Genomic DNA, 23,629 nt, shown 5'->3' on the forward strand with positions numbered 1-23,629 from the left:
CCAGACCAGCAGCAGGGTGGGACCGCTGAAGCCTCTGGCTCTGGGGACTGAGAGGCTACTGAATTCCTAGTAGATGTTGACAAGATGGCTATTGTTGGGCTACCCAGCCACTTGCCTGCAAGCCAATATTAAATCTCCCTTTATAATGTACATATCTATGGCTTCTGTTCCTCCAAATAGTACTGTCAAATACAGATGCCAAGAAATTCTTTTTGGTAGACAACTTATGCATAGACTTTCTTTTTCAGTTAAATTATACTGGCATTATCAGCAAGGTTGTTTCTCATAAAACTGGAAATAAAAATGTACAATTCTAACAATTTATTTTATTGCTCTTTCGTGGAGAATGGTGGGTGTAACTGGAGAAGGAATGAATGGAATGACCCCCCCTACTACCCATCTCAGTACAACGACAGAAGCTGACCTGAAATTGTGTCTTCATCACCCTTCCAATGACGATGGAACGCATGCAGGGACCATAAGGCCCAGCAGCCCTCCCCACCTCCTCTCCTCAGCACAGGCTCTTCTCATGCCACAGCCTTCTTCCCATCCTCCTCACTGTAGTCTCTGCTCCAGCTACAGATGTTTCTTGAAACTCTTCAAGCTCATGAAGCACATGACTCATGGCTCACTAGTCCTTCTTAACAGAGCTTCCAAGTGGATCGTAATTGGTGTCTTGAAGTTATAGACCATTATTCTATAGAATGGAATTCTTTACATGCTATGAGAGCCATCGTGTAGATTTCTTTCCCCTCTCAAATAAAATAATAAAGTTTTAATGTATGCTCTACATTCCTTGGCTTAATAGAGAGACGAAGCAAGGCCCTGTCTCATTGTCTCCTTGTCTCTGACATCCGCATCTACTGTTTCTTCTGCTGATAGCACTATTTGGTTTTCCTGGGGTTGGCCAGATCTATGTGGCAAACTCAAGCTGCTAGCTCAAATTTCAACATTAATTTGACTAGTCCAGATATATTCCCATTGTCCACACAATTTGGTTAAATGTTCCTGTTATTTGACTCTATGAGGCATCCCACACCATGAAGTGTATCCCAGTGTATTGAGTGTACATGTAATTGTCTTATTCACCCTTCTAACTAAGTTTCTGGCATGATTCTTACAAGCATAAGGCCCTCAATAGACACACACACACACACACACACACACACACACACACACACATATATATATTAATTGAATAAGGATGCTTTTTTTTTTATTCTCTCTTCCAATAGCAGTCCACTTAAATAGAAAGGAATGGCACAGCATGGCTTTGTTCATCCAAATCTAAGAGAAGGAAACTGATATCCAAACACAGGATTTAGGGAAGGGAGACAGGGATAATTACAAAAACAGAATATGTAATATAATTAAGTATACATGAAGAATAAACAAATAGCCTAGGATGTTTTTAATATGGCCTCAAGTGAATGCATAATAAAGCAAGCAGTTATATTTAAACTACGGAAAGTCTTGGGATGGGGTGGTGGTGAGGAAAGAAATATCTGGAAGGACCTTTTATCCCATAAACTTTTCAGATGGTCTCACTGATACCTAGTCTGACGCCAGAATCAGGTCTTTTAGATAAGGGGAGACTGCAAGGGTCAAGAGTAGACCTCATTGTGGGACAGCTAGGGGGCACAGAGATATTCTACATGTGAAGAGGAGTAGCTTCATTCTTGACCTCACGTGATTCGTGGGAATTCAGGGTAAGAAAATGAAGTAAGGATACGTGCTGTCCAAGGAGGCTCTCATGGAACTTGGGTTGATTGACCCACTGTCTATTCCACTGTGAGGGAGTCTGGTCAACATCTTTCCTTAGTGAATTATGAATAGAGGCTCACAGAAGATGCAGTTGAAATACAATTGGCCTTAAAGAAAAGCTTGCTAATGGGAATGCCTGAGAATCAGAAAGGACATTGAGGGAAGTGGTAGACTCTGAACTTTACCTGTCCAGAGTTGAGGTTCATGAAGCCTTTCAAAATATGGTCCCTTGTAGCCCTCAGGTGACTGCACCATGTCTGGGCCTAGGAACACCTCCCCTCCCCCCATTGTTCTTATGGAAAATAGCATGAGGACTTTTTCATTTGTTTGCTCTCTTCCTCCTTCACAAATGTGTGTAGTTCCTGTACCTGCCAACAAGACACTCTAGGAGACAACTGGAAACGTTTAGAGGTGGAAGACTTCACAGTGTGGATTAATCTTTCCTCATCTTCCCATCCCCACCTCCGATCTCGTCCAACCCCGCAGACAAACGTGCCCCAAACAAGTCTACCCGAAACCACAAGGACCACATGCTTGAGTAACAGATAATTACACAGCAGTGAGTTCTCTTCTGGCTAGCTTGCCTATCATTTCTGACCCTGTCTGCTTCTCTCTCACTGTCTGAGGGCCTTGTTCTTCTCGGCCAACGTCACTGCTTCTGTTACTATGAATAACCCTCCCTAATTACACTTTTCCCGATAGCCTTTTTTTTTTTCAAAAAAAAAAAAAAAACAAACCTTTTATAATCATTTTGGATTCAAAACGTTTTCACAATAAAAATAATTTAAATTCTTAAGAAGCCTAATCCCTAAATCTGAACTCCTTTGTGAAATTTTCCAAAATTTGTCATGTGTCCTATTAAAAGAAAGACCAAGGAATAGTAAAATAAACGAGGGTAGATGTTATAGCCAGCATCCTTGTGTTATGTTTAATCAATACATATTTGTATAATAAGCAAGAAAATACCCTGTTCCCTCAAAGGTGAATGCATTCTTCATGTAAAGCATGCTTGGGCAATTTAGTGTGCACAATAAGAACCACTGGATTACATAACAGCATAGAGTCCTATTGGGTATTTGGTATCCCTTTCTATGGAAATAGATAGGAATTCCAGGGATTTCTGGTCCTATCTCCTTGTGGTGACCAAAGTAAAAGAATAAAGTGGACAGGCAAAACATGACACATCTTTTAAGAGTATCGGTTAATTTGCATTGCAACTTACAAGGGATTTAGATCCTCACTGACGTCATCTAGTACAGCACAGTGTATCTCGATGGAGCTCCCACGCAGGCCTGAGTTGGAAGGACTGGGTCCCTGGACTCTGTGCTTACCATCTCTCTCATGCTCGCAGGTTGACAGACAGCTTAGTGAGGGATGAATGATGTAGAAGTTGATTTACCTGCCTTTCCTGTTTACCTCCTTTTGCCTTATGAGTGACTTAGTTTGGTAGAAACTGGTAACTAACCCTCTTTCTTTAGGAACGGCTCTATCTGATCTTGGTGAAGAAGCAAGCTGAATCTTCTACGAGACAAGGTTGATTGTTTGCACATATAGTAAGATATGAGTCCCTAAAGACAATCCTCACTTTTAAAGCATTTATTTCATGTTTAGGTGTTTGATATGTGTGCATGTGAGTGTATATGTGTGTATGTGCGTGAGCATGCATGTGTGCATACGTGCGTGTGTAAGCACATTTATGTGCATGCGTGTGTGGTGTTGTCTGTGCATGGGTTTAGAAACGTGAACTGGGAGCTGCCGGCTGTTGTGAACCACCTGATGTGAGTGCTGGGGACAGTCTTCTGGAATTCAATAAATGATTTTAATTTTGGAGTCATTTCCTCGGTTCCCTGGCTTTTTCCTTTGTTTCAGATGTCTATATCTAGGTACAAAATTAGACAGTGAAATTAGTCCTGAGGAATATTTTCACAATATTCAAGCATTTTTTCAAACTGGGACTGTCTGCCACTCTGGGTGATCAGAAAGAACGCCTTTGGAGAACACTGTTGCCTCAAACTGTGCGGAGCCCACTTTATAAAATCTAGCATCTCCATGGTGGCTCCACCTGACTCCAGGTTTCTTATCTAAGTGGTCTTTGTAGTTGGTTTAGACTAAAGACTAAAGCATTCTAAAGTAAGAGACTGTGATTTCTGAAAATTGATGTGTCCTGATTTAGGATTTAACAGCGCCTGGGGACTTTAGAGAGAATCAGATTGGGACTCTTAACACATGACTGTATATGCAAGAACAGAGACACAAGGGAACTTTCAGATGTGCAAAGGTAGCTCACAGTGGCTCTGTGCTCCTCTGCTGGGTACCTAAGTTGTAGACTCCATACTTCTCTTAGGAAAACAACAAGAAAGCAAAGTCCCCTGTGACCCCAGTGTGACATGTGTCATGCTGTCCTCTCTGTCTCCCACCCTTGCCCAAGATGCCAACTTTGCCTCCTTTCTCATTTCATTTTCTCACTCGCCAGTCACAGCACACATATAGCTCATTTTTTTATTGCCTTTATTCACCCAGTCAATTTTGTCACTTGGCAGTGAATCAGGACGTGAATGACAGAACCATTTGCTCTTGGGACAGAGGTCTTAAGGGCTATGTTCCCACGCTGATGTTATAAACCCCCTTCCTCACCATCAGTATCATAGCCCTCAGCATCCCCCAGACACAGCGGTTTAGCTGCGTCTGAAGCTCTGGCTGCATGCATCACTTTTCTCCTTCGCTGTCTTATTTTCTTCTGAATGACTTCCCTTAGTTTTTCTAGACAACAAGGTTAACATTGAAATTAGGATCATAAAGGAATCAGATTTATGGAATTTCAGTTCTAAAACTATACTGAATCTAATTTATGGAATTTTGGTTCTAAAAACAAATCTAAATTCTCTCATGAGGTCATTGGAGAGAATATTTATTCACTTATATATTGCCATATGCAAAGAAATATGAAAGATAATTCATGACACAGTACCAAACAAGATAATGGAATAGATACGAGAAGAAAATAAATGGATCCAAAGTTCATCACTCAGAGTGGTGATTGTTTTAAAATAGGCCATAATTTTGTCTTTTATTTTCTGCAGCAAAGAAAAGAGGGAATCATCAAACACCTATGGGCCACAAAGGCCATTTTTGAAGAATAGGAAAAATGTATAACCAGCCTGGGTTTCACAGAACAAATTTGAAATAAGTACTTCTCTTATTGGGGCGGGGATAGACACATCACATTTTCAACAAAAATTCTCCCAAATCACTTCGGTCTAAAAGTATACTTTTGAAAAATGAACAACACCAAATATATTATCATTATCTATCTAATATACATTCATTACTTAGTCAGTTTGCAGAGTAACGTTACTGAGTTCTCTGTTATATGATGCGCATTTTAGTATGAATTCTGTACTATAACGCCGTCTAATTGAGAAAACAGGTGTATCTACAGAACTCCCTGAAGTAAGAAAGGGACTCATAGACCCCTGGTGTGATATATGCACACTGGCTTGTACAAATCACAGAGTCATGGGGTCAAATCCGGATTTATTTGCTTGTATCATTGCTAGGTACATCTGAGATTTTGAGATTCGACTTTTTCTTCTCAGAGAGTGATATGATATATGATAATAGCTACAAGTTTACTACAAGTATCTTGACTACATTTCTTTCCTCATATATTTGGCATCGTGGAAAGAAAACTTTTCCTAACCATGTGACAATGTCTCTTTGCCGAATCAGTTGCTCCCCAAGGACACTGTACCCTCCTTAGCCTATCACATCGTTGATCTTGTATTGACACCTGTAGCTCTTTGATGAATGTCTTCCTGGTACCCCATCTGGTGCCCGGAACCTACCCTCCATAAATTTTTGATGAATAAATGAACGACAGAATGGAAAACAATTGAGAGGCACAGGATGTCTCAACTTTAGATGCAGGCCTGGCTTCTTATCAGCTCCATATCTTGGTTTAGGGGAATTACTTGGTTGTTCGAACAGGACAATGTGCTCTTATTATGAACTCTCTGGTTGAGTCTCTAAGAATTCAGTAGATAAAACCCAAACTCCTGACTCCTTTTTTATCTCACTTCATTTCTGGGGGAGCTAATAAAGATAATAGGCCATCTTGTTTCCTCTGGTGATAAAAACCATTGGAATTCTTGGCATTAGGCTCAGGGAATCAAATTAAAGAAGGCTTTAATGTGCACCTTGAAGCATATTTAATGCTTGACATTTATTCTATGATCACAGTTATGGTAGCGACTCCGTCCCATAAATTATTTAATACACTAGTGTATAAAGTGATTTGCTCACCATGTAGGTAAGGAGATGGGACACACACACACATTCACACACACACTCCCTCTCTCTCTCAAACACACACTCCTATTATAGCTAATAAATAAGTCTGGAAAATTTCAGGCTACAAAATCAATACACAAAAGCAGTTAAATTTCTACTTACTAAGCGTGAACAATCTGAAAATTAAATGATCTCATTTTTGACAGCATTAGAAAGAATAAAATATTAACCAGGTGTAGAAATAAGTTTAAATGAGGAGGTTAGAGACTAGTACACTGGAAAATACAAGAAAATGAGAGGCATTTAAAGAGACAACAGTAAATAAAAATGCATTCATGACCAAATATTAAAGGCAATACTGTTCAAACAGGAGTATTATCAAAAGTAACCTTCAGATTCAGCAAATCCTGATTCAGCACTTCCCATCAATGGTTTGAGGGTGTCCTCCACAGACATTGAAAAATCTGTCCTAAAATTCTTAGGTCATAAGGAAGGACCAGGAGTATACAAAGCAATCTTGGAGCAAGGACTATATTGGAAGACTTAGTTTCCTGATTTCAAAATTGGCTACAAACCGATAAAAATGAAATCACCTCTTAGAGGGAAAGAAAAGAGCAGTGAGGGCCAAAAGCAGTCATCCAGGCCTGAGCAGCTGAGGCTGACAAGTGTTAAGGGGACTCAGTAGGAGACAAGCATCTTACAGGGAGTGCACAGCTTCTGAAAGTTACTCTAGACAACGTGACTATTTTAACAAGGACTCCCAGTCTTTGGCCATGATACACCTGGTTCTGGGGAAGCTGGCTGCTCACATGAAGATAAAGAAGATATACCTCTGCTGTGCACCACGTACAAAAGTCAGCTGAAAGGAGCAGAGACATAAACATGCGGTGTAAGACAGAAATGTCTCCTGAACACGGGAAAGTGTTCTTATGGCATGGCCTTTGGCAAAATTTCTTAGATGCGACATTCAACGCACAACTGTAAGAAAAGGCAACCGCTTTAAGCAAAACTTAAAAATTGCATGGATTGAGCCAGGTAGGGTGGAGTACATGCCTTTGATCTCAGCAATTGGGAGACAGAGAGACAGATCTCTGAGTTTGAGGGCAACCTGGTCTTCTGAATGAGTTCCAGGACAGCCAGGGCTAAAGAGAAACCCTGTCTCTCGGGGAAAAAAAAAAAAATCATGCATGCATGAAAGGATGTTTACAAAAGTAAAAAACACAAATTAAATGAGAGACTGTGGAAGACACATTGGATGTTTTCATAATAAGATACAGGACAGGAGTAACTCAAAGAACCAGGGGTTAATTTTGACTTTTGTTTCAGTTTCAAGCATGGTGCAGAAGGCACGGAGGAAGAGCTGAGCTCACTGTGGTGGAGGCCTATAGTAGACACTGTCCATTGCAGAGTGAGCCAGGGAGCACAGAGCCAAGCAGGAACCAAGGGCTTGAAAAATGAATGGAATTCTGAATGGAAGTGGAATGGAATTCTGTGGCACATACCTGTAATTCCAGGAGTCTGGGAGAACCTTAAGACAGGGAACCTTAAGACTGAGGTCTGACTAGACTACACATGACAACCTGGTCTAACACAAGTGCCAAAGCTGAGGATGCAGCTCAGTAGTAGATCACATGCTGAGAATGTACAGGGTTTGATTCAAAGCACTGGAAAAGGTGTGTGTGTGTGTGTGTGGTCTTCATTTGTTGTGGTGGTTGCACTAAATCTTCCATAGAAAGCCCAGATCATTATTTGCACCTGAAATCACACTACTACATAAATGATTCTTTCCATATTAATTTTAAATATGTGTAGTTGATATTTAATTACGTGGTTCATTTAAATTGTTGACACGATAACAGTGTATTCTGATAGCACTACAAAATGGTGACTCTTGAAACAACCAGACTAACTGACATTGATGCAAAAACACAAGTACCATTTGGTTTTATTTATATAATATACCTAGAATGGTAAAATTCATAGACTGCCAGGGGATGGAGACTTAAGTGTCTCGGTGCCTAGTCTCTGCCTGAGACGATGTGAAAGTTTCAGAAGCAGGCAAGGCTCATGGTTGTGCAATGCTCGTGAACCATTGAATTTTGCCTTTCAAAACCACTGACATGGTAAATATGTATTTGCATATAATGTAAACTATATTGGTGCTCGCTTTGGCAGCACATATATTAAAATTGAAACGATACAGAGAAGATTAACATGCCCCTATGCAAGGATGACACGCAAATTCATGAAACGTTGCATATTTTTACTGAGATTGGTACGTAAAATGAAAGGAGATAGTTTGTTTTCTTTTTTAAAAGAAGAAAATAAATTATTAAAATATAAAATATATTGTATCTTATTAATAAAGCATATTAAATGTAAATTTATATAAATTATACTATACAAAAACATATCATATTTTCACAACAGATTATTTTCAGAAGGCAGGGGAGGGGCTTATTGCCACAGTTTGTCTTAATGACAAACATAAAGAAAAAATGAGATCATAAACACAAATTATTTTGTGCTTTAAATTATTGAGATCAAATCTTAGAAATAACAGTTTTCAAGTGATAGCATAGGAATTTGAACTTTCTATTTCATGAAATTTTACCAAGGGAAATGTTGTTTTAAGTTTGATATAGAAATGTAAGATAGCAGCTTTTAAAAGTCATGTGTAGCATTTATCTAACTACATGTTGAAGCCACATCTTGTTTAAAGATATCACTTTAAAGGTAATTATATTATTGAGACATTCATATTTGCTTTTCAACTGGGTAAGTAACAATTGCACTGAAATAAATTCTTTATTCTTGGATGCTAAAATGCCCAAGGTTTTATATACTTACGTATATTTTAAATATTCTTCTCAAAAGATCAGTTAACTCACCTTACGATTACATCTCTATTCTTTTCATTTTTTAAAAACTCATCCACCACTTCCTGTCAGAGACATTGGTGGGTTTGGCTGGTTCCCAGGACCTCTGCCAGGCTTTCATCTTCAGAAGCACAATTGTTTCCTGTACGGGTTAACTCAGAACCAAAAAACTCGCTCCGCCACTGATGTGGAGCGGAAATGAGGCATCGTTGACATACGCCTATTGGCTGAAGACATGAGCAGCCTTGCAGCGTCTCACACATGAAAGTGCCTGGCATTCCCTTTACAAAGTACACAGTGCCAGAAAGAATTCTGCATACACAATTAGTTTTATTTTCGTCTCTGATGTTGCTTTCATTGACATGTGTGGTCCTCTCTGTTCTTCAATTTTAGAATATTTGTATTTTGCACTCCAGGGAAAATTCACAGGGAGACGCCCGCTATCAGTGTCTGCTGTCTCTCTCACCTGCTTCTCTGCAGAGACTTTTTTTTAAAAAAAAAAAAAAGCACCAAAAGCAAACCTCTTTCTGGAGATGTCACAACTCCCACCGACAACAGATACAATCAAGAAAATCTTAATTCTTTCCCTGACTTGATAATATGTTTCTCAAGTTGGCATCTCACGTGAGACTCTGAAAACTATACGACACCATGGGTGTCAGGTAGCGCACACACTGCTGCTCCCCAAATTGCCCTTTGTGTACATTTCTTGTGGTGACAACCTAGGTCCCCTGGAGAGAGTCCCGATCACTACTCGCAGCTAAAAGTCATAATACTGTAGGAATGATTTGTTTCCATATTAATTTTGAATCTTTATAATCGATGCCCGCCCAGTTGTCTGACTTGTTTAAATTGTTAATATGCTTCCAGATACAACTATAATGACATTACTTAGCCTTAAAGATTAATTCCTGGGATCCAGAACATTCCCTTTGCTAGGACTTCTGGGGATTTAGGTCAAACTCCACATTGTGAATCTGTATAAAGAGGCAGGGCATGAAATTTGGAAGTGAAATTTTGAAAATCAAATATAAATATTAATTTACTTATGAAACTAACTTAATTATTAACATTGCACCAAATTGCCTTCCGTGTGGTGTCTGTAGAGTGAGAAGAGCCCTCCAGGCTCCCTGGAACTGGAGTTATGGACACCTCCAAGTCACTACAAAGGCACTAGGAATGCTGGGAGTTGAACCTGGGTCCACTGTAAGAGCAACTGTTCATCACTAAGTCACCTCTCAGGCCCCTGCTTTTTTCGTATGCACTTAAACTTTCTTATGATCAAAGGCAGTGTTATAAAGTCAGGACAAAAAAAAAAAAGGCTTGGATTAAAAATACATGCGATGTCATAGCTGTCTTTAAAGGCCAATTTTTATCTGTATTTCTTTTCTTTAAGCTGCTTAAAAAATAGCTTGTGTAAACTCAAGGAGATAAAAGGGAAAGCAGCGGTTTTGCTTGCTCTAGTCTTGCCTAAGGCTAATATAGTCTGTGCCTTTATCATTTCCCCTAAATAGCCCTGAGCAAGCCTAAACCCCGTTAAACTCAAGGAAGCTGACTGGTAGGATCTGAAGCTTCGACCCAGGATGTCCAGAGTTGGCCAAAGCACATGGTGATATTGTTCTTCCAAGGGAGCAGAGTGCTCTATGCCCTGAGGACAGAATGGGAAATGTGCTTTTAGTGCCTGTCCCCAGTTTCAGACCCAGAATGGTTAAAATCCTTGGGAGCTTTTGAGTGGGGATGGCTGAGATGCTCCAGTGGGTAAAAGTGCTTGATGCCAAGCCTGAAAACGTGAGTTTGATGCCTGGAACGCACGGAGTGGAGGAGAGAAGCAGCAATTTGTTCTCTGGCCTCCTTGTGCACACACATGCCTACATGATAAATGTAGTTACCATTTAGGAAAGAATCTTTGGAGTGGAGAGGTGAAAAAAGCACCTGTTATTTACTCATAATAAAATGCTTCTAATTATATCTGAGTTTATGCTAATGAAGTAGCTTTAGGGGGCCTGAGGCTGGTTGCTGAAGGAACAGTCATCAGTCTAACTTCCTGACCTTATGGGAGGAGGTGGGTTCTCAAGGTTTACCTAATCACCCTTCACCAATGGTTGAACAGGACCCGTGTAAGGAAGGCCTGTAAAAATGTCCTTTTGAGCAGCTCTGAGTGGGTCAGGGGGCTATAATGGTGGTGCACCGGAGAGGACAAAGGAGTTTATTGGACTTTCACCCTACACCCTGTCTAAATGCCTCTCACCCATTTGGTTATGACTGTGCTGTACCTTTTTATACTAAATTAATAAAAACAAACAAACCCACTTTTTCTGAGTTGTGAGCCATTTTGGCAAATTCGTCAACTCCAGACAGAACACACACACACAAATACACACACAACACACATACATCTCCAGTTGGTCAGAATGGTCACCACTTGAGATCTGCAATTGGTGTATGAAGTAGGAGCATTTTTGTGGTGCAGAACCCTTCATTTGTCAGGCTTATACTTACTGTTGGCAGTTAGTGTCAGAACTGAGTTAAATTGTAGGCTATCGGTTGATAGCTGGAGAGAACTGGTCAGTTCTTGATGTGGAAAACTACAGATACGGGGTTTAAATCAGTTTGGTTTTGTCAAAACACTCCACTTTCTACCAGAATGAGACACCTCCCAAGTTATAAACTGTGCTGTTAGGTTTCTTGGGCTGTAGGTTTTACTTCAAATAAGTCATCAAATGACTCAAAATGCCTTTAGTGAAGAAAAAAGTTCTTCAGAATGTAGGGAAATACCACTCCCGTGCATGAGTTATTGGTAGGGCTGGCTTATTCCAAGGTCTGAAGATCCCTCCCAAGCTTCTCAAAACCTTTCTCTGATGACAAAGACTCCAAACACATAAACATTAGCAGAAACTAATGTGCAAAACACTCACCACTAAGGTCTGGGCTAATTGAGTTTAACATAAAAGATTCAGACTGCCTGTGACTAGGGGTCTTAGTTCAATCAATGGCAGCTCTGTAAAACTTATTCTTTGCCAGGTACAGCATTCACAGGTGGATTCCCATTCACCCTTTGATCTGCATAGCAGACAAAGAAAATCAAGAAAATACTTTCTACTGCTTTTCCTTCTGCTTCATTGAGGTCAGCAGAAGTTAATTTGACTCACGCACTGGAGACCCTGCCATGTTATCCAAGACACCTGTGCAGGCGGTGCCTGGCTGGAGTTAGCAAGGTTTCTGATTCTTAAGCTCTCCAATGGTGCGAAAGCTTCCCTCCTAACCATGGGCTCTTACTTTCACTGCATCCATCATGAGCTGCAAGAATTCTTAACACTTACAAAGTGGGCTCCATGTTAGAGGAGCTTTGTCTAAGGCTAAGCTAATGGAAGTGGATGAGCTTTCTCAGGCCATGTTGGGCCCATTAGATGTGTTAAATGAATTTGCAAAATTAGGACTTATTTTCAATTTTCTTTGGGTTTCTTGGAACAGAGTTTCATCACTGGAGGCATAACACCTGAACTCTTAGCCATTCTGGCACAATATTTCTTAGTATTTCACAGTGTGTGTCTTGAGGGAGGGGTCCACTGGAGAAAGCAGGCAAATGTTTCATCCCTAATAGGGTTCTGTTACTGCAATCCCCGTGGCTTGTGATAGTGAAGAGCTGGGCAGCCAGGGTTGCTCATCAGATGCTTTCCACCACGAATCATGTTCTCCATCAGCCCCTTTCTGTATATTGACAACCAGAAAAAGCTGTGGCGTGAGTGAGAAAGAAGAGTGGAGCGGGTCTGGAGGTGACCGTGGAACTGTTCCACCTCTTCCTGGGTCCAGGAGAAACAGGGAGAGAACAGGAACCTGTGGAAAGACAGGGAACAAAATCTACCAGTGACAAAGGAGGTATTTAGGAGGTTGATGCCGAAGGATTGCAGCCAGCCCGGATTGCACAGTGAGTTCCAGGCCAGCTTGGACTGTAGAGTGGGGTCTTATCTTTCAACAAATAAACAACAACAACAACAAAAAAGTAAAGGTAAAAGAAAAGCAGCAAGACAAATCTGAAAAACTTTTGTAGAGTGATAAGAAAAAAAGATATGAGAAAATAAGAAAAAATTATTAAGAGGAAATGAGTAGATGTTCTGGCAGGAAATTGAGTAACAGGTTTGAATGAAAGCACATCAACAGCAAGATGAGAATGGTTGAGAGGAACCAAAAAGGGTCAGCGAAGGATCTAGAACCAGCAATGCTAGAGATGATCCAACACACACACACACACTGTAGGATGTTTGTACACTTTGTGGAGGTGTATTGCTGTATAAAAAGTGGATGACCAATAGCTAGACAGAATGTTCAGGCAGGATTTTCAGGGCAGGAGGAAGGTCTAGGCACTTGGGAGCCATCAGCCAGACACAGAAAGGAGGCAGGAAGTACAAGATGAAAGAGAGGTAACGCTGTGTGGTAGACTGTAGATTAATAAAAATATGGATTAATTCACATATAAGAGCTAGTTAAGACAGAAAGATAAATTTTTCAAGGTGTAGAGTAGGAAACAAACTGAATGTATAATGTAGAAGAGGAAGGGGAGAAAACCAGCATACAAATATATCCCAGAAGAAAGCCTTCCTTAAGAATGCACACATTGGCATTTCTAGCAGACACATGACTCATCAACATTGCTGCCTATGTAGGTTTGAGGAACAGTGACAACTGATGGGCGTGCTAACATGGAAGGGGAAAAGCTTGTGGGGTCTCAACCCTGGACAAAGAACTATGGGCAACTTGGGAATGTTGAGAGTTGGATAATGGTCTTCCCCAGGGAAGAGCCCTCCAATTGATTATCCAATGCCAAATTGTCAGGTAATATTATACAGACTGAGCAGGTTATATTTATGCATTTAGGATATATCTAAGAACAATTCAAGAAAAAGAGACCTTGAGTTTGAGAGTGAGTAAGGGTAGAGTTGCATGGGGGGTGGGGAGAGGCAGGGAAGAGGAAAAGGATGTGATTGCATTATCATTTTGAAAAATAGAATAATGTTATAAAAAATTTGCAAACCACCCCCTAAAAACATAAGAAAGTCCACATTGCCTGAAATCTCCATAGTCTAGAAAATGTCAATTAAAACAACTTTCTCTTGAATGATCACCTTTAATCCCAGCACTCAGGAGGCAGAGGCAGGTGGATATCTCTGAATTTGAGACTCAGTCACAGCTAGAGAGAGAGAGAGAGAGAGAGAGAGAGAGAGAGAGAGAGAGAGAGAGAGAGAGATATTCAATAATCTAAAAAAGATAGTTTACTTAAAATGAAATGAAGTTTATACTTCATGAAGTTTATATAACAAAACATCATAATGATAATAATACCAGAGTAACTTATACAGAGCTTTGAGGGAGAAAATGGTAAGTCAAGAATTATAAGCTGGGAATGGTGACACACACCTTTAATCACAGTGCTCAGGAGGCAGAGGCTGGTAGATCTCAGTGAGTTCAGAGCCAGCCTGTCTACCTAGTGAGTTCCAGGCCATCCAAAGGTATAAAACGAGACTCTGCCTAAAAAACAAAAACAGATAAACAAAACTGACAAACAATCAAAACCCAGCAAACTAAAGCAATGTCCAACCAAAATGAAACTAAGTTAAAAGCCCACAAAAACAAATGAAAACTCCTAAAGTTCACTTTTTATTGTACTACTGTGATGGTTTGGAAGAAAATGGCCCCCAAAGGGAGTGGCACTATTAAGAGGTGTGGTTATATTGGAGTAAGCATGACCTTGTTGGAGGAAGTATATCACTGGGAAGGCCGACTTTGAGGTCTTATATGTGCTCAAAATACTACCCAGTATCTCTGACTACTTCCTGTTACCTACAGGATCAAGATGTAAGAACCCTCAGCCCCTTCTTCAGCATCATGACTGCCTGCATGCTGCTTTGCTTCCTTCCATGATGACAACGGACTAAACCTCCAACTGTGAGTGAGCCACCACAATTAACTCTTTTCCTTTATAAGAGCTGATGTGGACATGGTGCGTCTTCACAATAGAATAAGATAGATATTGGTACCTGGGACTGATCACGTTTTTGTTTGAAGGAATATGGACCTTGGGACTGTGGATTAGAAAAAGAGTCAAATGTTTTAAGAGCTTCTTAAAGGACAATACTAGTAGGAGCGTGGAAGACAGTAGTCTTGAGTGATTTGATCTGTGGTGGGCCAGTTCAAGAGGTTTCAGAGGAGAAGAGCTTTAGTGTGTTTAAAAATTGTTCTTGTTATATTTTGGTGAAGAATGTGGTTGCTTTTTGCCCCTGTATGAAAAGCTTGCCAGGGGCTAAAATGAAGAGTTTTAGATTAATTCCCTTGGTAGAAAAAAAATCTCAAAACAGCCTAGTATAGACTCTTGCGTGGTTATTAGTGTTGACTGTAATGAAGATAGATAACGAAAAGGAGCAAGCTGGGCAAGGGAGAATATGTGAGAGAAAAGGAGGGCCAGAAGGTAGAATGGAGCTAAGTTATGTGTTCAAGGAGATAAACAGATTGAGAAATGGAATAGAGTCATGACCTAGCTCCAACTCAGCTAAATTTTTCAATTAAGAAAAAGATTTAAAGAAAAGCTTAGAGTTTGTGGTACACACTTTAATGCCCAGAACTTGGAAGGCAGAGACTGGTGGATCTCTAAGTTTGAGGCCAGCCTTGTATAAGAGCAAGATCTAGGACAACCAAGCTTAGGAAAATCATCCTAAGTGTGAATGAAACCATCAAAAACAGAACCTTGGTGAAGATGTACTTGAACAAGGGGGCCATGTTCCAGCCTCAGCAAGCAGCAGAACTTGGTAACAACTTTGGTCATGTGTTTCTGGGGTTAAGGATAGAAGAAAGGGGCTATGGAATTTGCCACCATGACCAAGGAAAGCTGCTGAGACCAGGCATGTGTCAGGGGTGTCCATGAATGGAGGTCTAGAAAGGCCATTGGGTGAAGTTGTGAAGTTGAAGCCTGAATTGCCTTGGAGATCCAAATATTTTGGATAATGCCAGAGCCATGAGAAGCCTGATGAGGAGAGTTGATAACAGAGAGTGGACTAAGACCAAGAGAAAGAAATACCTTGCAGTCAACAAAGCTGAAAGAAGTTGGAGATCTGAAGAGCAATTTGGTATCAAACATGGAGATACAGACTTTGGAGTTTGCCCAGCTGTTCTTTGGTCCTGTTTTGTTCTGATATTTCCTCTAACCCCTCCCACTACAGCAGCTTGAAGCAACTGGTCTTTTGTACCCATAAGCCAATCAGGTAGCAGAGATGAATGTATGCTCAACTTCCTTTCTTTACTTACATAGCCCAGGATCCTAGCAAGGTAATGATGTCCCCCATAATGGGTAGCTCTTCCACCTTAGACTAATGCAATTAATATAACCCCTCCCCATGGACACACCTAGAGGCTTATCTCTCAGGTTATTTTACATTCTGGCAAGTTGACAATTAACCCTAACCACCACAGTTACTGTGTACATAAATTGTGTAGTAACTAAAGCCCATGGTTACTGTTAACCATGGTTAATTGCAGTTACATTTGTATAGTGGAAATGAGTGCTTTAAAAAGTTTGTGTTTCTAATAATAATAATGCTTGCCTCAATGAACATGTCCATATCACACACTAAAAGGTAAACATGCTAATGTTTGATACAACAGTTATACAGCTATGCTTATAGATGACCTCTCTTGAAAGAAATGTTTTAAAGTAAATTACAATCAGGTAATGTAAGGTTCCTTTCTCTCATGAAGTATAAATATTTTGCTGGGAAATACACACAAGCATGTGTGAATAAGTGAATGCAAGTTGGAGGGCATTTGTAGGGATGGACAGCTGCCTGGAGATTGACAGGGGAACTTACAGGCAAGGCTAGGAGTCACTGAGGAACCAGTCAATCTTGCTGGTTTCATTACAAGAATAAATGACCATTTTCCCTAATTTTACAGCATGTAGTCATGGGATTATGCAGTTGAGAAAAGCATTTCAACTAGCCACAGCCAGTCAGCCATAACTGGATTGTTGACTGCAATTTTTTTTTCAAAAAACATTTATGGATGCTTTCACCTTGTGTCAAATATTGGCTATCAAGACCATCTGGCCAAATGCAATCACGAGAAAAGGAGAAAAGTGTATTGATTGTTCATTATTGGAAACCATTGTTTCTATTTTGAGGGTATGTCTTAATTCAATATCAGCAATGTATTCAAAATGACAGTCACTGACTGATGTGTCAAAGACTTCATGTGTGTTATTTTGATCATTCAAGTTAGGTTTAAAGTTTTAGAAATTAACCCTCAAAGAGAAATACATTGTGAATATTTATGTAGCAAACATGTACTTGAACCCAGAACTTTTGAGATCTCAATATTTGTAGCTGGCATTATTCTGCCTTCTTCATTGGGCTTGAAAAGTCATGCATGCTTTGTATTTGGAGTACTGATATGGGCAATTACGAGAGAATGAGAAATGACTGGAGTCTCTCTCTCTCTCTCTCTCTCTCTCTCTCTCTCTCTCTCTCACACACACACACACACACACACACACATTCCAATCCCTCCCTTTAAGGCCAGCAGAGCTCAAATTTCCTTGTCAACAGCAAGGACCAGGGGCAGAACTTCAGCCCAATAAATCTCAGCTTTAGGGAGATGCCTGTGTGTCTGGGACTGAGACCTGGTCGACTTTCTCTGAGTTTCACTCCAGAAATAACCATGCTAAATCAGAAGAGTCTAGTGGATACACTGGCACAGACGGCACTGAAATTGCATGGGCAGCAAAAGTGTTCACCCTATAAATAGCAAAACGAGAAAATGCTGGTTTATAGTCAGGCCTTAACCATTAGCCACAAGACAGTGAAAGAACAGAGGTTTCTTCTTTTGTATTTAGTTAATGTTTTTTTTTTTACCCTATATTGTTTTTAAATATTACAAACGTCAATTCAAATTAATCCTGAGTTAATTCTCTTTAGTTTTAGATTACCTTTAGCATATATTACAATCAACGTATCAACCCATAAACAATTAAATCTACAAGCCAAATGAAAATTGAATGTGTATTACATTCAAAACTGGGGTCAAAATGGCTCTCACAGGGATATGAGACAGGCATGTTTGTGGAGATGTTTTTACCTCTAAAAGAAACCATAATGAGATGACCAGCTTCTCTCAACTGTGTAATTTTACACTGATGCTATAATTAAAGTCAGACCAAAAATAAAGAAAAATAAACATAAACTCAAATAATCAGACTGTACCAATGGCTAAAGAGTAAGTCGATATCATTGTTTTAGAAAAAGGAGCCCTGGTTTACCTGCTAAGGGCATAAGGGGATGGTTTCCTTTGGATGGTTCCAGAAAGTTTGCCTCTGGAAGTTCAGGGTTCTCTTCTGAGGTGATTGCTCTGCCTGTCACTCAAAAAGAAACAAAATATAGCTTTGGGACTATCGATTTTGATTAGGGCATACTGTTGGGGAAAAGTATTCTTATTTTGTTGGAAGGAACACAGACCATTTGGGAAAGAGGGGTTGAAAACTTCTGTGGCATTAACAGATGGGACGGAATACCATGCCCCCCACCCCCCCGGAGCTCCTCCCATCATTTTTGAGGCATCTGCCTAAGCGGTGGGGCCTTAATTGTGAAAATCTTTTTCATCTTTTCCCCATTACGTGGCGGAGTACAATGGCTGATGGAGGGAAGGCTCAAGCTTGAGTCCTAATTTCAATTCAAGACTATAATTAATGTTCCCAGGGTCAGGCTCTTGCCTGGTAGATGCCCTGCCCGGTGGGTTTCCAACGGCTGATGGAGAGAGCCAAGCGGTAAGGAATCGTGTCTACAAGCCAGCTGGGCTTCCCTGGTGTCTTCTCCCTGGCTCAGGCAAGCCCTCCTCACCTCGGGCCCTGCTGTTATCTGCTACCAAGCGGAGCCAGAGGAAATTGATGGAGATGGTGCCAACTTGTGTCCCGAGGGTTCCCTCTTTGCCAACATTCGCTTTAGAGAAAGCAGGTCTCATTGGCTGTGGAAGCCATTGATTTTTCTGCTCCCTCGGGCCAGACCTGCATTAAGCTCCTTCCAGGGTCTGAGGGCTGCATATTTCACCAGTAGGTTTCCTTTTAGAACCCCCCACTTACAAAACTCTCCCGGGTACCCTATTATCTTGCCAATCCTGATCTGAAATGTAGCTGGAAAATTCAGGGAGCCTTGGAAAAATAACAGATCTAACCTCCCTCACTCAGCACTTCTTGGCATGGTTCTTATTGGAAAAGACTAGAAAAATCAGGAGATGCTGATTATTCGGTGCTCACTTCTTTTCTGGGTACTTGTGTTTTGCATGTAAATGGTATTTGTGTTTATATTCTCTACTTAGCATATATACATTATAAAAAGTGGTTTCTGTCTTCAGTAACTTATTTCCTCATTCATGCACACAATTCCATCACTTATGTAATTCACTCGTTCATTCATTTATTCAATATTTACTGTTTTATTATCAACTTGTCTACTGCTTGCTTGGAAGTGGGTTGAATGATGAGCTCTCAGTCTGGAATAAGACAGACCCGGTCCCTGTTCTCACGATGTCTACAGGACAGTAAAACAAACATTGAAGGAGGAACTATGAAAATGCTAAGTGTAAATCACCCTGTGATGCCAGTTAGAAATGTAGGGCATCTTAAGATGTCACCCCAGTTTGGACTGTGGAATCTGTGAAGAACAGGACATTTGAGCCGGCGCAGCTGGGGACTGCAGCACATCTCCTGTAGCTTGCCCTATGAGGCGATATTTGACAGATGTGTCCCAAGCTGACAGACAGGAAGAACTTTTGGAAGTAACCAATATTGCGGTTGCCTTACTTCATTGGAATCAAATAATTAAAATATTTGTTATTTGAAAAAATGGTACAAATATTTTATTTTAAAAAGCAATAATGTTGGTTTGATTTTTAAGAACCAAAATATAGTCTAGACAACAGAGACAAGAGAAAAAGTAATTACATCCCATTTACCCACAAACCTTTTTTTAACCAGTTTCTTATTGAGAATTATCTATCTTTATTTTTTCCCGTGTACACACATGCATATAAATACATGTATGCATGTAATTCTTATGAGCACAAATGAGTATATATAGTTCACACAGAGATATGCATGCATGTTTAATATTACATGTATATATTACACATTACATAAAAGAAATATATATGTATATGTATAATCAGGACTTTTTTACTTTATATAGTTTTCTGTATTAGCAAACATAAACTTTATTTTGCATGTGTGCATGTAATTGTATGTGTGTATATCTGTGTGTGTGTACACATGTATGCTACCATGCCTTTCTGTAGGTCAGAGGACAATCTTGGGTGCTCCTTGATTTTCATTTGTTTTTCAGGTGAGATCTCTGTTCATTCTCTGTGTACCAGGCTCGCTAGCCTTCCAGCTTTGGGGAATTCTCCTGTCTCCTTGCCCATCCCACTATAGGAGCTCTGGGTTTACAGAAGTGTGCTACTCTGCCTGACTTAACGGAGCTTCCTGGGACCTGAACTTAAATCCTTGTACTTATGACCAGTATTTTGTCTGAGCCATCTTTCCAGTCTTAAGCTTTTTTCTTCATACTTGAATAACAACATGCAAAATAACATTAAAGTTTTATTTTACTTTGATAATTCTATATTATTTCTACTTCTTTTTGGAGGCTTGATTCTCTTTCTATTTAGCTTCCCCCCCTCCACTCCCCAGCCCCAGTGCTGGCAACTATTAAACCCAGGGTTTTGAATTTTGCTTTCACATTTCATTTTGAGTGACAGTCTAGGCTGCTCATACTGGTCTTGAACTCACTCTCCAGAACAGAAAGACTTTGAACGTCCAGCCTTCTTGCATTGCCTGCTCATATTAAAGGCCACACCACCAAGCCTGGCTTGTACTGAAGTTTTTAATCATTCAAAAATTATCTCTGTACATTGTTTGACATGAGATCACAATTTATTTTTGCCCTAACTGTATTAGATTTTCCAAATCCTATTTATAGAACTATTTTCTTTCCTTACCATCATACATCAAATCTCCATAGATACGAATGCCATCTTGCAATCTATTTTCTACTTCAGTGGTCCATCTATCCATTATGATGGTTACTCAACCCTGTTTTATTAACATTGCATTGCGTTTTGACAGATTATAAGCAAATGAACCCATGAATGAATGGATAGTCCAGAGAGCAGTCTCTGGAGACAGACCTGATGTAACCCAAAACCCTGGACAGTAATAATTTACCTAACCTGAATGATGCTCATGATAATTTTATTTATTTATTTATTTATTTATTTATTTATTTATTTATTTATTTATTATTTTTGGATTTCCGAGACAGGGTTTCTCCGTAGCTTTTGGTTCCTGTCCTGGAACTAGCTCTCGTAGATCAGGCTGGCCTCGAACTCACAGAGATCCTCCTGCCTCTGCCTCCGGAGTGCTGGGATTAAAGGCGTGCGCCACCACCGCCCGGCCTCATGATAAGTCTTTTCACATTAGCGTGATACCTTCCTTTAGTTCAGCTTGTGGCCAAAGCTTGAGTATTAACTTTCAGAATTGGAAGAGGGATTAACCATGTAATCCCAAAACAAAAATGTGGAATTCTACAAATTTCACCATAAAACAGTTAATAAGTAAATTTTATGGTTGACCCTAGAAATAGTAGATGCCTGGCCCGATAGCACAATCTGTCTATTGCATATCCAACCCACCTCACTAGTACCTACAGCCTGGTTAGTTACATGACTAGATGGGAATGAGAGTTTTACAGGAACCTCTGAGACATTTCAAGATGAAACAGTGAGTCAGATAAGAACTTCCCCTCCCTCTTTCTCTTTTTTCCTTCTTACACACACACACACACACACACACACACGTAGACTGCTGATGGCTGTGTTAGCATTAAGAAGAATAAGTAGGCAAGGGCCTGCTTGGCATGCCTTAGCATGCCTTTCCCATCTTTTCCATCCTCCATCCCATGCTCAGAAGTCTCTCCCCGTCAAGTTTCCTCCAGCGTCCCCGCTGTCATCGTTCTTGCCTGGGCCTCGATGATTGCAATAGTGCACTAATTAGTTTCCCTCTACCGGGCTTTCCTCTCCAGATCCATCAAACACTCCACAAACAGATTTATCTTCTTACATTGCAATCAGCAACCTGTCTCCAAAAACTTTTAATGACCCTTGTATCGTACAAAGAGCACATTCTTCATCGTGGCCTATTATGACCTGCTTCCTAATTGCCAGTCGAGCTTATGTCAAAGATTACTGCACTGCAGACCTGTTGGCAAGGCAAAGCCACCCCCCCCCCATTCTCCGCACTCTTTGGGATGCTCAGTCTTTTCTATGTGTCCCCATGTATAGTGTTTCATCAGATTTTTTCCTTTCACTCACTTCTTTATTTTTTCTTACTATATTTTGTTTTTATTTCATGTGTATGAGTGTTTTGCCTGCATATATGACCTGGCACCTTATATGTGCCTCGGAGGCCACAAGAGGGTATCAGATTCCCTGAGACTAGAGTTACAGATGGTTGTGAGCTGCCTAGTGGGTGCTGCAAACCGAACCCAGGTCCTGTAGAAGAGCCGCCTCTCTATCCATCTTTTCATCCACTTCTTGTCTAAGTCCTTTCCTTGGAGGTCCAGTCCAGAATCTGCCTTTCTTGTTTTCCTAAATTTACACAGTACCAAAGTCTACTCAATCTTCTTAGCCACTAGCCGTAGCAAGTATGGTGCTGTACACCCTTGATCCCAGAATGCAGGAGGCAGAGGCAGTCAGAGCACTGCGATTTCAAGGCCAACCTGGTCTACATCATGAGTTTCAGGCAAGTTAGGGCTACAATGTGAAACCCTGTCAAAAATTGACAAAAGAGACAACTATCACAAGAATATCGCCACAAGTTAAGTTGAATTACTAGATACGACTAATTTTTAAGTTTGTTTGTTTTTGTTTTGTTGGTTTAAGCATTGAGAGGAGGAGGGAACAGAGAGGGTAGACTTTGAACTTCTATGTGGCATCTTTGGAGGTAGAGACTCTAATTTGCAGAAGGCTGTTTTGAAATATAATAGCAGGGGGCTGGAGAGCTGTCTCAGTGGTAAAGAGCACATATTGTTCTTCCTGAGGATGCAAGTTCAATTCCCAGCGCCACATCAGGCTGCTCACAGTCAGTTGCAACTCCAGTTCCAGGAAGTTCCAGCACTGGCCTGTGTGAGCACCTCTTCCTCCAGCATACATACGCATCACTAATAATAATAATTGCAGTAATAGTAGTACCATATTTTAAAAAGAAATAGGATAATCACTGGTCCATAGTAAATATTTGTAGCACTTCGCCTTCCAGGCATATGGTAATATGATATATCACTGCTCTTTGAGTTAGAACTGACTGTACAGAAAGGAACAGAATCAGCTCAGGACCCCCATGACCAAGTTCTCAGCACAAAGGAGATTTATTTGCCCCAGAGGGACAAAGGACAGGGAATAAAAGACAAAGACAAGAGATAGAGGATGAGGGAGAAGGGAAGAAGTACTTGTCTTGCAGTGGGGATGGGATGCTGGAGGGAGAGGAGACAGACATGGACCATAGAAAAATGGTAAGGGGAAAGCCTGTGTTAGGATGAGGTGTTTAATTTTTATTGGGCATGTTAATTAAGGTAGCCAAAGGGGCTTTTGATTGCCGAACTTCAATACTT

The 23,629-nt window shown here is 40.4% G+C and overlaps 1 non-coding gene across 1 annotated transcript; it reads left to right on the forward strand.

The window, feature by feature from the left end:
• Positions 1 to 8,213: 8,213 nt before the first annotated feature.
• LOC130864979 (U6 spliceosomal RNA) lies at positions 8,214 to 8,319 on the forward strand. The gene has a single exon (XR_009056023.1). It is a non-coding gene; the product is annotated as a U6 spliceosomal RNA (small nuclear RNA).
• Positions 8,320 to 23,629: the final 15,310 nt, after the last annotated feature.

Source organism: Chionomys nivalis, chromosome 22 (genome assembly GCF_950005125.1).
Source record: "Chionomys nivalis chromosome 22, mChiNiv1.1, whole genome shotgun sequence".
NCBI classification, from domain to species: domain Eukaryota; kingdom Metazoa; phylum Chordata; class Mammalia; order Rodentia; family Cricetidae; genus Chionomys; species Chionomys nivalis.